Here is a 13,953-nt window from a genome sequence, read left to right on the forward strand (position 1 = left end):
CCATATATCTAGGTTTTAAGACTATATGATATTATCGTCTTGCGATCACCCTTTTATATCATATTCCATAAGGTGATTCCAGCAAGCGCGGGTTTGTTCCAATGCTCAAAACCAGTTCATAAGCACTCATGAATGTCGTAGCAACCCTTTGCTATGTCTAATACCATTTAGACATTCTACGCACCGATTCATGACAATCTTCATTCATATCTACTCCCAACATATGAACGATTGTGGACAATTTGAACAATTCGATTATTCCTAATAAACTCAATTATTCTGGAAGTCAAAACATGCAAAGTGAAACAATAGCTAAACAATTAACATAAGATAGTAACATTACTCATAAATAAAACTCCTTTATTTAATCATCAAATGTTAATTACATTTATCTATTACATGTTTCTAATACTATCTAATCTATGCGAATATCATCCTTCAGCCCAATACTCCTAGCATGCTGCAAGTGCTTAACCCTACTCAGTCCCTTCGTAAGCGGATCTGCTGGGTTATCTTCCGATGATATCCTCTTCACTACGAGTTGTCCTTCTTCTACACGATGTCTAATGAAGTGATATTTTCTGTCGATATGTCGTGATCTACCATGATCCCTCGGTTCCTTGGTCAAGGCAACCGCTCCTTCGTTATCACAGAAATCTCCATGGGCTCCTTTATGGCAGGTACAACTCCAAGATCACCGATGAAGTTCTTTAGCCATATTGCCTCCTTCGACGCTTCGCTCGCTGCAATGTACTCTGATTCGCACGTTGAATCAGCTACGGTTTCCTGCTTGGAACTCTTCCATGTCACTGCTCCTCCGTTCAGGGTAAAGACCCAGCCCGACTGCGAAGGGTAGTTGTCCCTGTCGATCTGAAAACTGGCATCACTATACCCTCGCACCTTCAAGTCATCACTCCCACCGAGGACTAAGAACCATTCCTTCGTCCTCCGAAGGTACTTAAGGATATTCTTCACCGCAATCCAATGTGCTCTGCCAGGATTCCCTTGATATTTGCTAACCATGCTCAAAGCGAAGGCTACATCAGGGCGAGTACAAGTCATAGTGTACATGATTGAGCCAACTACGGAAGCGTATGGTACTCGGCTCATTTATGCTATCTCAGCTTCGGTACTCGGACATTGAGTCTTACTCAACTTGGCATTACTTTGTATCGGTAATTCTCCCTTCTTTGAGTTTTCCATACTAAAACGTTTTAGTACCTTCTCTAAGTAAGTGTTCTGACTAAGTCCAATTAGTCTCTTACTTCTTTCTCTTACTATCCTTATTCCCAAAATGTAAGAAGCCTCTCCGAGGTCCTTCATAGCGAAGCACTTCCCGAGCCAGGACTTAACCTCCTGCAGAGTCGGGATGTCGTTTCCTATGAGTAATATGTCATCGACATATAGAACGAGGAAGCTTACTATACTCCCACTGGCTTTGACATATACACAAGACTCATCTTTGCTTTGTACAAATCCAAACTCTTTGACTTTCTCATCGAAGCAAAGATTCCATCTGCGAGACGCTTGCTTAAGTCCATAAATGGACTTCTCAAGCTTACACACTCTATTCGGATGCTTCGGATCCACAAACCCCTCTGGCTGAGCCATGTAAACATCCTCAGCCAACTTTCCATTAAGGAAAGCGGTCTTGACATCCATTTGCCATATCTCATAATCATGAAATGCGGCAATCGCTAGCATCACTCTAATAGATTTTATCTTTGCAACTGGTGAGAAGGTCTCATCATAGTCAACTCCGGGAGTTTAAGTAAAGCCCTTCGCAACCAATCGTGCTTTATATGTGTGTACGTTTCCATCCACGTCGGTCTTCTTCTTGAAGATCCATTTGCACCCAACGGTCTTACGTCCGGGCACATAATCAACCAAATTCCAAACTTGGTTATCATACATGGATTGGATCTCGCTATCCATTGCCTCTTTCCATTTCGCAGACTCCGGGCCTGCCATGGCTCCCTTATAGCTATTAGGTTCATCAAGATTTATCAGTGTACCATCACTAATATACGTGTCCCCTTCGGTAGTAAGATGAAAACCATAAAACTGGGGTAGAACTCTAACTCTATCGGAAAGTCTAAGAGGTAAGGATCCGTCAATCGGTTCAACCGGAGTTTCCTCCTCGAGTTGAGTGCCAGCGGTAGAGGTTCCTTCATCTATCGACTCTTGAATCTCTTCAAGCTCGATTTGCCTCCCACTGTCTCCTTCGCCTATGAGTTCTCGCTCTCGGAAAACTCCTCTCCTCGCAACAAAGACAAAATTGTCCTTCGGTCTATAGAAGAGATATCCAAAGGATGTCTGCGGGTAGCCGATGAAAATACATCGCTCACTTCGGGGTTCGAGCTTGTCGTGAGTATCTTGTCTTACGAAAGCCTCGCAACCCCAAACCTTGATATGTGCCAACGAGGGAGCTTTCCCTGTCCACATCTCGCGAGGTGTTTTGGCAACCTTCTTAGTAGGGACTCGGTTAAGGATATGGGCGGCAGTCTCTAAGGCATACCCCCCAAAATGAGATAGGTAGTGAAGCACGACTCATCATAGAGCGAACCATATCCAATAAGGTTCGATTACGCCTTTCTGCCACACCATTCAACTACGGTGTCCTAGGAGGCGTCACTTGCGAAACTATTCCCCACTCCTTGAGATAATCGTGGAATTCAAGACTTAGGTACTCTCCTCCTCGATCAGATCGAAGCATCTTGATTTTCCTGCCCAATTGATTCTCCACTTCATTCTTGAACTCTTTGAACTTTTCAAAAGTTTCTGACTTTTGCTTGATTAAATAGATATACCCATATCTACTATAATCATCGGTAAAAGTCACGTAGAAGCCGTTCCCATCCTTCATGGTTGATCTAAACGGTCCACATACATCGGTATGTATTAAGTCCAATAGACCCTCACCCCTTTCACACGTACTCGTGAAGGGTGATTTAGTCATCTTTCCAAGTAAACAAGACTCGCACGTGTCATCTTCCCTAAGGTCGAATGACTCCAACACTCCATCCTTTTGGAGTTGGGCTATGCGTTTCTTGTTGACATGTCCAAGACGACAATGCCACAAGGATGCTTTATCCATACTAGTGGAAGAATCTATATTCAAAACATCATTTTCTAAGTTATCAACAATCATAACAGTTTCATAAATTCCATTACATGGTATAGCTTCAAAGTAAAAGACACCATTTAGATAAGCCAAAATAGAACCATTCTCATTATTAAAAGAAAATCTAAATCCTTGTCTATATAAACCATGAAATGAAATGATGTTTCTAGCCATTTCTGGCGAATAGAAACAATTGTTCAAATCTAAACACAAATTATTCCTAAGCACTAAAGAATACATTCCAATCTTGGTCACAGGCGACGATCTTCTGTTCCCCATGATTAGATTGATTCTTCCTTGCTCCACATCCCTACTTCTTCTTAGTCCCTGCACATTAGAACAAATGTGGTAACCACAACCGGTATCAAGAACCCTAGAAATAGCATGATTAGAATCGTTAGATTTAATTGTGTGTATACCTGCGAGAGATGGCTTGATCTTTCCTTCCTTGATGGCTTGCAGGTACTCTGGGCAGCTTCTCTTCCAATGTCCTATCTTGTGGCAGTGGTGGCACTCTGCCTCCTTCGGGTTAGGGCAGGGCTTAGCAGGATCAACTTTGGTCCCACTAGAAGAGGCACCATCTAGGGCTTTCACCTTGTGATAGTTCTTAGACGAGGCCTTCCTCTTCTTTCCCTTTCCATGACCAATAGCGAAGACAGGAGCAACAGGTGGATTGGGAGTTGGTGCAACAGACTTGTCTTTGAAGTTGCTCTCAGCGACCCTCAAGAAACCTTGGAGTTTGCTTAGGGTGACCTCCTCTTTGTTCATGTGGTAGGTCATCCTAAATTGGTTGTACATTGGAGGCAAAGAGTGAAGCACCATGTCGATCGCCAAGTCTTCCCCAAAGTCAACATTTAACTTGTGTAGGCGGTCGACATACCTTTGCATCTTTTGCAGGTGCACGGTAAGAGATTCTCCATGACCCATCTTTGCGGAAATCATGTTGGTGAAAATCTCATAACGCTCTTGTCTCGCGTTCTGGTGGTATCTCTCCAATAAGTCTTGATGCATCTCGTACGAGTACATGTCCTCGTAGGAATTTTGGAATTCGGAGTTCATGGTGGCAATCATGATGCAATGTACCTTCGTTGCATCTCGCTCATGAGTTTCAAAAGCAGTGATTTCAGCCGGAGTAGCGATTTCAAGGTTGATCTTCTCGAGCTTCTCATCGAGGACATACTCCTTATCCTCATAGCGAGCAATGGTGCGAATGTATCTTATCCATTTGCTAAAGTTCGTTCCATCGAAGGTGACCTTTTGGCAAAGGCTCACCAACGTGAAAGAACTAGCAGCAGCGTTGTTTGCGTTCGACATCTACAAATAGAAAGGACAAAGATAGATTAGAATAAGAATCCCTAATTATCACCCAATAAGAAAAATTAGGGCTAGGATCCAACAATAACACTTACATACTAGAAAAGGGATGCCGTAATCTAATATGCAAATAAATTGAAGGTAAGTGAATGACGATTCACTAATTCTCCACCATAAAACTTAACTATTAGTCCTAAATGTCTTGAGAATTCCTAGGTTCGGATGAGATTCATTGAAACTATTCAATGGCATGTTTAAATCTCGATATGCCCCTCTTGTTTGTGACTGAGATACCGAGGATCACAAAGCGGGTGTGAATTACCATGCAAATTCACATGGTACCTTCATTGTAACGATCACCTATTCAATGTGCCGGTAAACCACACACGCTCCATCGAACTATGATAAACAATGAATCACCCTTCGCCACCTTTGCTTAGAACCAGTTAGTGTGCCGGTAAACCACACACGCTCCACTAACTTCTTAGCAAGGGTGCAAAGTGTAATTTCAGGGGATTGCATCAATTCACTTTTAAAATATGTGTAGTTACTTTGTATTACTTATTATACTTTTAATGAGAGGATGAGGTTGCCCTATCCTACCCGTTCGGCTAACGACCCTCCACCAATCAAGCAAGCGGTGGGTGTGAGTTTACACCCATTAAGCGCCATTTTATAGGCTGCAACCTTATACCCACCTTATAGATCGGCTTCGTGAATGAGGCCTACTAACGGTAAGACTAGCATTTAGTTATACATATATATATATATATATATATATATATATATATATATATATATATATATATATTCTAGTAATATCATATTAGTATAGGGTTGTATTTTAAACATTTTAAAATCTAGGGTTTGAAATTTAAATTGTCTAAATTAAAACTTTTAATTACAAAATATAAATTTTAAAATTTGAGGGCAAATTTTAAACATTTAAAACATGGAGGATCAAATAACAAATAATTCCAATTAACAATTAATTTCCTAATTATCTATATTTGATTTATTCAAGATTTCTTGCAAGATAATTACCAAAATAATCAAAATAATTAATTAATTATCATATAAGGAAATTAAATATTTTATTAGTTGATAAATATCTTTAATTAGATCAAGATAATTGTCATATATATCAAAAAATCGGATTAGGGTTGATCTAATATAATTAAGGTAAGTTTCCATAAGATAATCATGAAGAAATCTCGAATCTGGCCATTCCTGATGCTTCGACTCGCCGAGTACACAAAGGGACTCGCCGAGTCAGGCCAACTCGCCGAGTCCACTTTGGAACTCGCCGAGTCCATGACTCAGAAACACAAGATCGAATTTTGCAGTTATGTTTCAGACAATTAAGCAACGATTTAATGAAAACCAAGCTAGGCTCTGATACCACTGATGGGTTTTAGCCATAAGAACTTTCCTATGCGCGCATGCAAAACCCTAATGCTTGGATCTAGGCTTTCTAATTAAACATGCTTTTGAATCCAAGACTTCTAATGACTATTTAAGAATAAGAACAATGATAAACCAGATCTAGAATCATACCTTTGAATTCCTTGTTGATCTTGTTGTCTTGGATCTTCTAGAGTCACAATTGTCACTCCTCTAATGGCTTATAAACACCAATAGCAAGAAAGATGATTTAGGAGATAGGAGAGGGGAGGAAATCGGCCAGGGTTCTCTTACTTTAGATGAAGTACCGATTTCCCTTACCCATGGGGTCTATTTATACTTGTAGACTCCTTAAGGGTTACAACCTAAACCCTAATTGGATAATCTTCTCTTAAGGTTATCCAAATCCATTCCATAGATAACTCCTTGGACGATTTTGAAGCTATCCTAGCTTCTAGAATCCGTCCACTATATATCTATATGGATTTACAGTCTAAAGTTTAACTATCAAACAATTGATAGTTTATACCCTTTTATTTAATTAATCTCTTTAAGTCACCAAATTAATTCCAATTAATTCTATGAATTATATTAATCAAATAACAATATATTATTCTTTATATTATTCTCATAATATACTAATAATATTTACTCTCTCTTAATAAATCATCCTATCAAGTTGCTATGGTGAAGGAAACCCAAAAGGACCATGCACAACCGGGTCAAATACTTGCCTAATATAGTTGCAGCCTTAGACACTATTCCAACAGTAGTGTACATACTTGGAGTATGGCATAGGTATTGTTTAGAGAAACATAGTATGCATGCTTGGAGCATGGCATCACTACTGTTTCAATTCAAGTATTAAGTTGATTAATCGAAACATGAATAATGAGTGATCAATATGGTGCTTAGATAAAAGGTGTTTTATTTACGCTCAAAGTGTTGAGGCCATATAGGACTAGTATTATCTTGTGTTTCACTTTGCATGTTTTGACTTCCAGAATAACTAGGTCATTCTCCTGAATGACCAAGTTATTCAAACCATCCACAGTCGGTCATATGTTGGAAGTAGATATGAATCAAGACTGTCGTGAATTTGGCTTGTATGATTTGTCTAAAGTGCTTTAGACAATGCAATAGTTGCTACAACATTCATGAGTACTCATAAGGGCTGAGTATTGGATTCAACCCACGCTCATTTGGATTCACTACATGGATTTTATCATGAGTGAATCATGAGACGATAATATCTTATATTCTTCAAACCTAGAGATATGAGGTGTTGACTATGAGTTGGTTATACATTGAATGCACGTAAACGCATTGGTAACTCGATGTTATAAAACGTGCCTTTGTGTATGATTCAACAAATAGTTAGTACAAGCATATGGGTCGAATTTTATCCATTCATTTTACCTTCGGGATAAAAGCGATATCTGTGGGCCCCTAGATGATGTAGTGATGACAAAAGTAAGTGCTCGGCCGGGCCTAGACTGATTTGATTTGTTCAATTAGTCATTCGTAATAAATCAGAAATTAGGAAACAACAAATGGATAGAGAGAATGATTATAATCCATGTCTCAGTCCATATGATATCTAGAATGGAGGAATATATGATCACTTATTTAATGGACAAGTCATCGACAGAGGTCAGAGTTCATCGACAAGGTCAGAGATCGACAGAAGCTTTTGAAAGCTACGATTGCTAGTCGGGTTCTAAAGTCATACTTGCAATAATAGTTTTAGACTTATCCAAGTGGGAGACTATTGGATTAATGTCTAAGTCCATAACTACAATTGGTAAGACTTGACCCGACCCGACATGTTCCATTTGGGTTGCATGGCATCATGCACTTGGATAGACTAAAATGAGAGAAATAACACTTAAGGTTTATTAATATATTATAAGTTCTAATATATTAATAGAGATTATTTATTTATTATTGATCAAGAATTAATCTAGAATTAATTAAGTGATCAAAAGAAGACTAATTAAATATATGGGTTGATTGTGTAAATCATCCATACTTATATAGTGGGCTAATGCTCCATGGATTATCAAGTTGGGCTCAAAACCATTGGATGCTCCATGGTGTATTTGAACCCATGGATCCAAGGAAATGGAAAGCCATGACAATTAGGGTTTACCCTAATTGTAACAACTATATAAGCATCTTATTGATGTGAGAAATCGACCACTAGATATGCATGGAGGGCAAGTCGATTCTTGAAGTGTTCTAATTTCTCTCTAAGTTATTCCAAGTGCTTATGGTGTTGTGTGAACCATTTGAGGTGTCACACTTGGGGCACTAGGCACTCAAGCTTCATGAAGACAAGCACCAATAAAAGGTATGTTATTCTAACTTGTGTTATTCATAGTTTTGTATGCTAGAATAGGACAATACCTTGGAAAGTTGATATTTGCATGTATAATATAGAAAACATAGATCCAAGGTATTTAGGGTTGCATGTACACTTAGGAGTGTTAGATTGCTCAAAACCCAACAGAAAGTACTTCCTTTTATTCATTCGTTTGAAGAATTATTAATAAAACACCCAAAACGGACTTTAAACTGGCTAAAAATTAGCAGAATTGTATTTGAATTTTAGTTGGAGTGCTTGACTGTAGGGTTTGTACGAATGAAAATTTCGGGTTGTCACATCATCCCCCGTTAGACGGAATTTTGTCCCGAAATTAGAGTTTAAGCAAATAAAGTAGTTACAATAACTAAATGAATAGATGAGGATATTTCAATTTCATTTGATCATCGCGCTCCCATGTGTAGTGTATGTCTTTCCTGATCCTCATCATAGTGAGTTCTCTAGTGCAGTATATAGTGTGTATGAATAGTATGTATTAGTGTATGTTTTCTCTGTCTAGTGGGTAGTATGTTCTCTATGACTCTCATTATAGTGTGTTCAGTTGTATAGTGTAATGTATTGTTTTTACAGTATGTATTGACTCATGTATGAACTGACTCTTTGAATGTTACATTGTACTAGAAGTAGTAAGTAGTATATCCCTAAACTATACCTATTATAGTTTACTAGAAAGATAGTTTGTATAAATATGTGTATTGAAATAAGTCAGAAAGCTTTTATGTCTATACATATACATATGATATATAACTAAGGATCAAACGACACTCGGACAAACAATAGGGGACTCCAAGTCCACAACCAAACAAGGAACATGAAATAGAGCGTATTATCAATCCTAAGTCCTTTAAACCTTACTTATATAACTATATAGGTATTAGACATGATTTGACAGTATATAAGTTTAAAGAGTTTTGAAAGTAAATATTTGGAAACTAAACTAAGTTTTATAAAGAGTTTAACATGTAAAAGTGTTTGGAAATCATTTTGAAGTAGTTTTGTTGACAAGACAGTTTAAAGTGTAGTAAATCCATTTGTGTACTAGTTATTAATCACATGTGATTGATACAATAACTAGTATAATTCAAGTCGTGTCCCCCCCCATAAAAGCGTTTAAAAACATATTAAAGGTTGATTAAGGGGTACAAACTCACCTGTAGTGAGTGGTTTGGATGAACGGATGGTATAAGATGCTAAGTGTCAAGTGAAGACTTGAGCACGCACACAGATCCTATTTAACATATACGGACACATATATGTGTCCAATTAGTCAATTAACAACTAATTAATCAAATAAAGACACCGTAAAACATGGATAACACTTTGATTCAGTTGCTAGTAATACATTAGGGCTGCATCTAAAGGGTGTAGGGCTTCTCAAAGGAGTTTATGGTCCAAATGGTAACAACTCATGAGTTTACGGCCCATGGTCATTTCCTCATGAGTTTACGGCCGTAAACTCATGGTATTAAGTACCATTTTGTGTTTTGAGGTCTTATAAGTCATAAAGAAGTATCCTTACTTCAAGTCTAAGCCTTAGGAAGTCATGGTGGCACAATTTCACCCCTTTATAGAGTTTACGGCCCATGGACCATTCCTCATGGCTATACGGCTGTAAACTCTATGTATTCTTGGTCTTTTTGATGCTTAAGGTCCTAAAAACTTTAAGGAAGTGATCTATACTAGTATCCAAGGCTAAGGGAGGGACTAGGGCTCACTTTGCCCCATCTATTAGGGTTTACGGCCCAAGAACATGCCTTGGCCGTAAACACCTTTGATCTTGTGTTTCTTTGTGTTTTCTAGTTGAATGAGAAGTGAAACAAGCCTTATAACACACCAGGGTAAGAATACTTACAATAAAGGAGCTTGAAAGGGAGTTCACGGCCCAAGAACACTAGTGTGTGTTCTTGGTGAAATGAAGAATGCTTGAAGATCTAAACAAATGGAATGATTTCATGGATGAAATCATGTAAGATCACTAGATTAAGGAGGAGATCAACTAAACAAGAAGGAAAACACTTACATTCTTGGAATATTGGAACATGAGTGTGATGATACTTGAGAGAGAAGTTGGAAGTTCTTGAGTTAGAAAGGTGAGAAATGAAGGAATGAAGAGTAAACTCATGCCTTAAGCATGAGTTTACGGCCAAAAGGGATTTTACGACCCAAACTCCAAAAGTCTGGCTGTGAACTCCATATTAGGGTGTTAAAGGTGTGATTGTTACTCCAAGACCCTAGAAAGTACTTCCTTTTATTCATTTGTTTGAAGAATTATTAATAAAACACCCAAAACGGACTTTAAACTGGCTAAAAATTAGTAGAATTGTATTTGACTTTTATTTGGAGTGCTTAACTGTAGGGTTTGTACGAATGAAAATTTCGAGCTGTCACATATATTATCTGCTTACCTGCTATATCGGTGGAAATAGACCTGTTGGGTTGAAACATACCTATTCGGCTGAAGTAGGCATGTTGGTTGTAATAGAGCTATTGGGTTGAAACATACCCATTCAATTGAAATTGGCTTGTTGGTTGAAATAGACCTGTTGGGTTTAAACATACTTATTCAGCTAAAATAAGCACGTCGGTTGAAATAGACATGTTAGGTTGAGACATACCCATTATTATTTGTATGCATTATTGATATTGCCATATTTATACCTATATTTAGGCAATATTTAAGTACATTTTTATTAATAAATTGATAATATGTTTAGAATAATGGTACTTATGACTTTAAATTGTTATTTTCAATCAACTAAAATGATTTTCGAAGAGAGGGACTAAAAGTGACAATATGTAGAACATGGGAGACTTGGAAGACAAGAGATGAATAAATCCACGAAAATTACTAAACCCACGACGTGGTAAAGTCAGCCGCATTGTGGCATGACAATTCTAGAAGATAAAGATTGCGTTATGGAGGAATCCTTGCCCGGTACGGATAACTTGGAGCCCACGACGTGGCCTGGATAGCCACGACGTGGCACGAGATTTTGGAGGCTATTTAAACATTCTGGATCATTACGAAGGAGGCAACTTTTTGGCTGAAGAAAGGAGTTCCAAAAGGCGATTTTGAGCGGAAGAAAGGTTCTGGAAAAAGGTTTTCAACACCAAAAAGAGTAAAGGTCTATATTTTAGTTAATTAAGAACATGTTTTCTATTACTTCAATTTGTGTTAGTTTGTTAGCTGCTATGATGAGCTGCTGAATCTAGCTACTCTTGTTTAGCTAGATGAAGCTTCCAACTTATGAATAGCTCAATTTTTATGGAATTATTTAGTTGGTAAAAATTGCTTGTGTTTGATTTGTATAACCCATCATGCTTATGTTTATTTCTCTAATTGCTTGATTGCATGTTCTGTGTAGCTTAGTGACCATTAACTGCATGAACTTGTTTACCTAATGATTTAGTGAACACTGAATTGTTAGAGCTAGGATTGACCAATCTTAGTTAGTAATTAGAGTAAATAAGCTTAGCTGTGTTAGAGAATGTGTTTTGTGACTATAATTGTGTTTATATAACAAATCTTACATAGCATATTTACATTCATAATTAGTTCTGTGTTTAATTGTGTGTGAACATACATGGTTTGACATGAATTAGTTAATTATTGGTAAAGTTAGAACTAAATTACTAATACAGCTAAAACCAACTTGATAATCCATAATCATTAGCTAGCCATAAGAAAGAAGTGAATTCAATCTAAACAAGAGTGTGTTTTTACTTATTGAATTTGATTTAAGTTCGTCTGATCTTGTAAAATCAGATAAAACCCCTTTTAAACTTGTTAATAATTAGGTTAATTTAATGGTAAGTAAATTAATTAGTAAAACCGTTCCCTGTGATCGCACCCGACTTACCCAAACTATACTGTAATCTGACTAGGTACACTGCCTATAAGTGCATACTTAGTTTAAGTTTGCTAGGTTATAAATATTAAAATTAGTGGGTACTTTTGTGCACATCAAGTTTTTGGCGCCGTTGCCGGGGAACGAACTAGTTTTTAGCTTATTTATTTGCCTTATGTTAATCAATCCTTCTTGTGGAGTAAAACCCAAAATAAAGGTTAATTTTTTAGCAAAGTTAATTTTTCTTTTAGTCACAGAGTCCACGACGTGGCCAGATACGTGCCACGACGTGGACATCTAGAACACTAGATTTTTAGTTGTTAGTTAGTCTTTCTATTTTAGTTCAGTTTTACCTTGTTTATTTAGTTTATTTGCAGGAGTTCATGACCAAAGGCTCAAACACACCCTTGGTGCCACCACTTGAAGATCCTAAGTCTGCAATTCACAAGAAAAAGACGCCCTTACAAGAATTCAAGTCAGCTTTTTCAAGGAAGTCGGGAAAGAGGACAGAAGAGTCGAGTTCATCCGCGAGGCAAAAGAGCAATTTTGAGTACTTGGATCAAACACCCGTCCAAACCGAGTCTGAATATGATACCGAGCCAGAATTTGAAGAACATACGAGCGAACCCGAGAACGAGCCAAGGAACGAGATGGCAACAATTGAAGAGATGTCCATGGGAGCCTACAAGAAGCAAATCCCAGAAGATGTGGGTCTTAGTTTAGTCCAACCCGCAATACCTGCCACTGCCACATTTGAGTTGAAGGGGCACATCTTGACTGCACTGAAGGATATCCCATTCTCTGGGAAAGATCATGAGGATGCTTTTAAGCATCTACATGAAGTCAACGACATTGCGTATTACTTCAATGTCCCAAATGTCAGCAAAAACACCGTCTTGCTTAGGATGCTTCCCATTACTTTCAAAGGAGCTGCTAAGGAGTGGTTAAAATCACTTCCACCGGGTACAATTACCACTTGGGCTCAAATGCGTGAGCAATTCCTGGACCAGTTTTGCCCGCCATCCAAGATAGCCAAACTCTAGAAGGCAATAGCCAACTTTGAGCAACAGCCGAGGGAGTCATTATACGAAGCATGGGAGCGGTACAAGGGCTTGCTCAGAAATTGCCCTCAGCATGATCTAAATGTGCAACAAGAGATGTCAATCTTCTATGATGGGGTCAACGTCATGACGAGACAACTCCTTGACTCTCAAGGACCATTGAAAAAGAAAAATCCAAGGGAGGTCAAGGAGTTGATTGAAGAATTCGCGAAGAACCCTCGCGAATACCACAACCCTAGGCAAGATGAAATCAAAGGCGGTGGAGGGGCCCAAACTGAAGAAATAGCAGTTGTAATGGCCATGCTGAATAATTTGGATCGAAGGATAACACAAATGGACCAGTCAATACATGTCATAAGAGTGGGTTGTGAGAGATGTAGTGGTCCACACTTGACAAAGGACTGCAATTTAGATCAGTTTGGGAACAGAAAAGCTCAAGTGTGCTACTCGAGTGGGGATAAGTTTGATGAGGACTGGAGGAAACCGAAGAAGGAGTGGCTGCCATATGAAGAGTATAAGAATCAAAAAGAAGAGAGCTATAAACAGACAGGTCGAGGCTTTTATCAAAAGGAGCAGCCACCAGCTGAGAAGAAACCCGATCTAGAGACCATATTGATGAAGTTTATGGAAGCTTCGGAAAAGAGACACGATGCCACTGATTCTGCTATTATGGAACAACAAAATTTAATAAAGAATCAGCAAGCCTCCATCCATAACCTTGAAGTACAGTTTGGTCAAATAGCCACTCTAATTCATGAAAAATTATCCCCGAAGAATCCCGAAGTAAAGACCCAATCTCATGTAATGGCCATCGAT

General features: G+C 38.3%; 1 non-coding gene across 1 annotated transcript; it reads right to left on the bottom strand.

The window, feature by feature from the left end:
* Positions 1-13,110: 13,110 nt before the first annotated feature.
* Positions 13,111-13,217, bottom strand: LOC128129444 (small nucleolar RNA R71). Its single transcript, XR_008227342.1, has one exon. It is a non-coding gene; the product is annotated as a small nucleolar RNA R71 (small nucleolar RNA).
* Positions 13,218-13,953: the final 736 nt, after the last annotated feature.

The sequence above is a fragment of the Lactuca sativa genome, chromosome 9 (assembly GCF_002870075.4).
Source record: "Lactuca sativa cultivar Salinas chromosome 9, Lsat_Salinas_v11, whole genome shotgun sequence".
In the NCBI taxonomy this organism is placed as follows: Eukaryota; Viridiplantae; Streptophyta; class Magnoliopsida; order Asterales; family Asteraceae; genus Lactuca; species Lactuca sativa.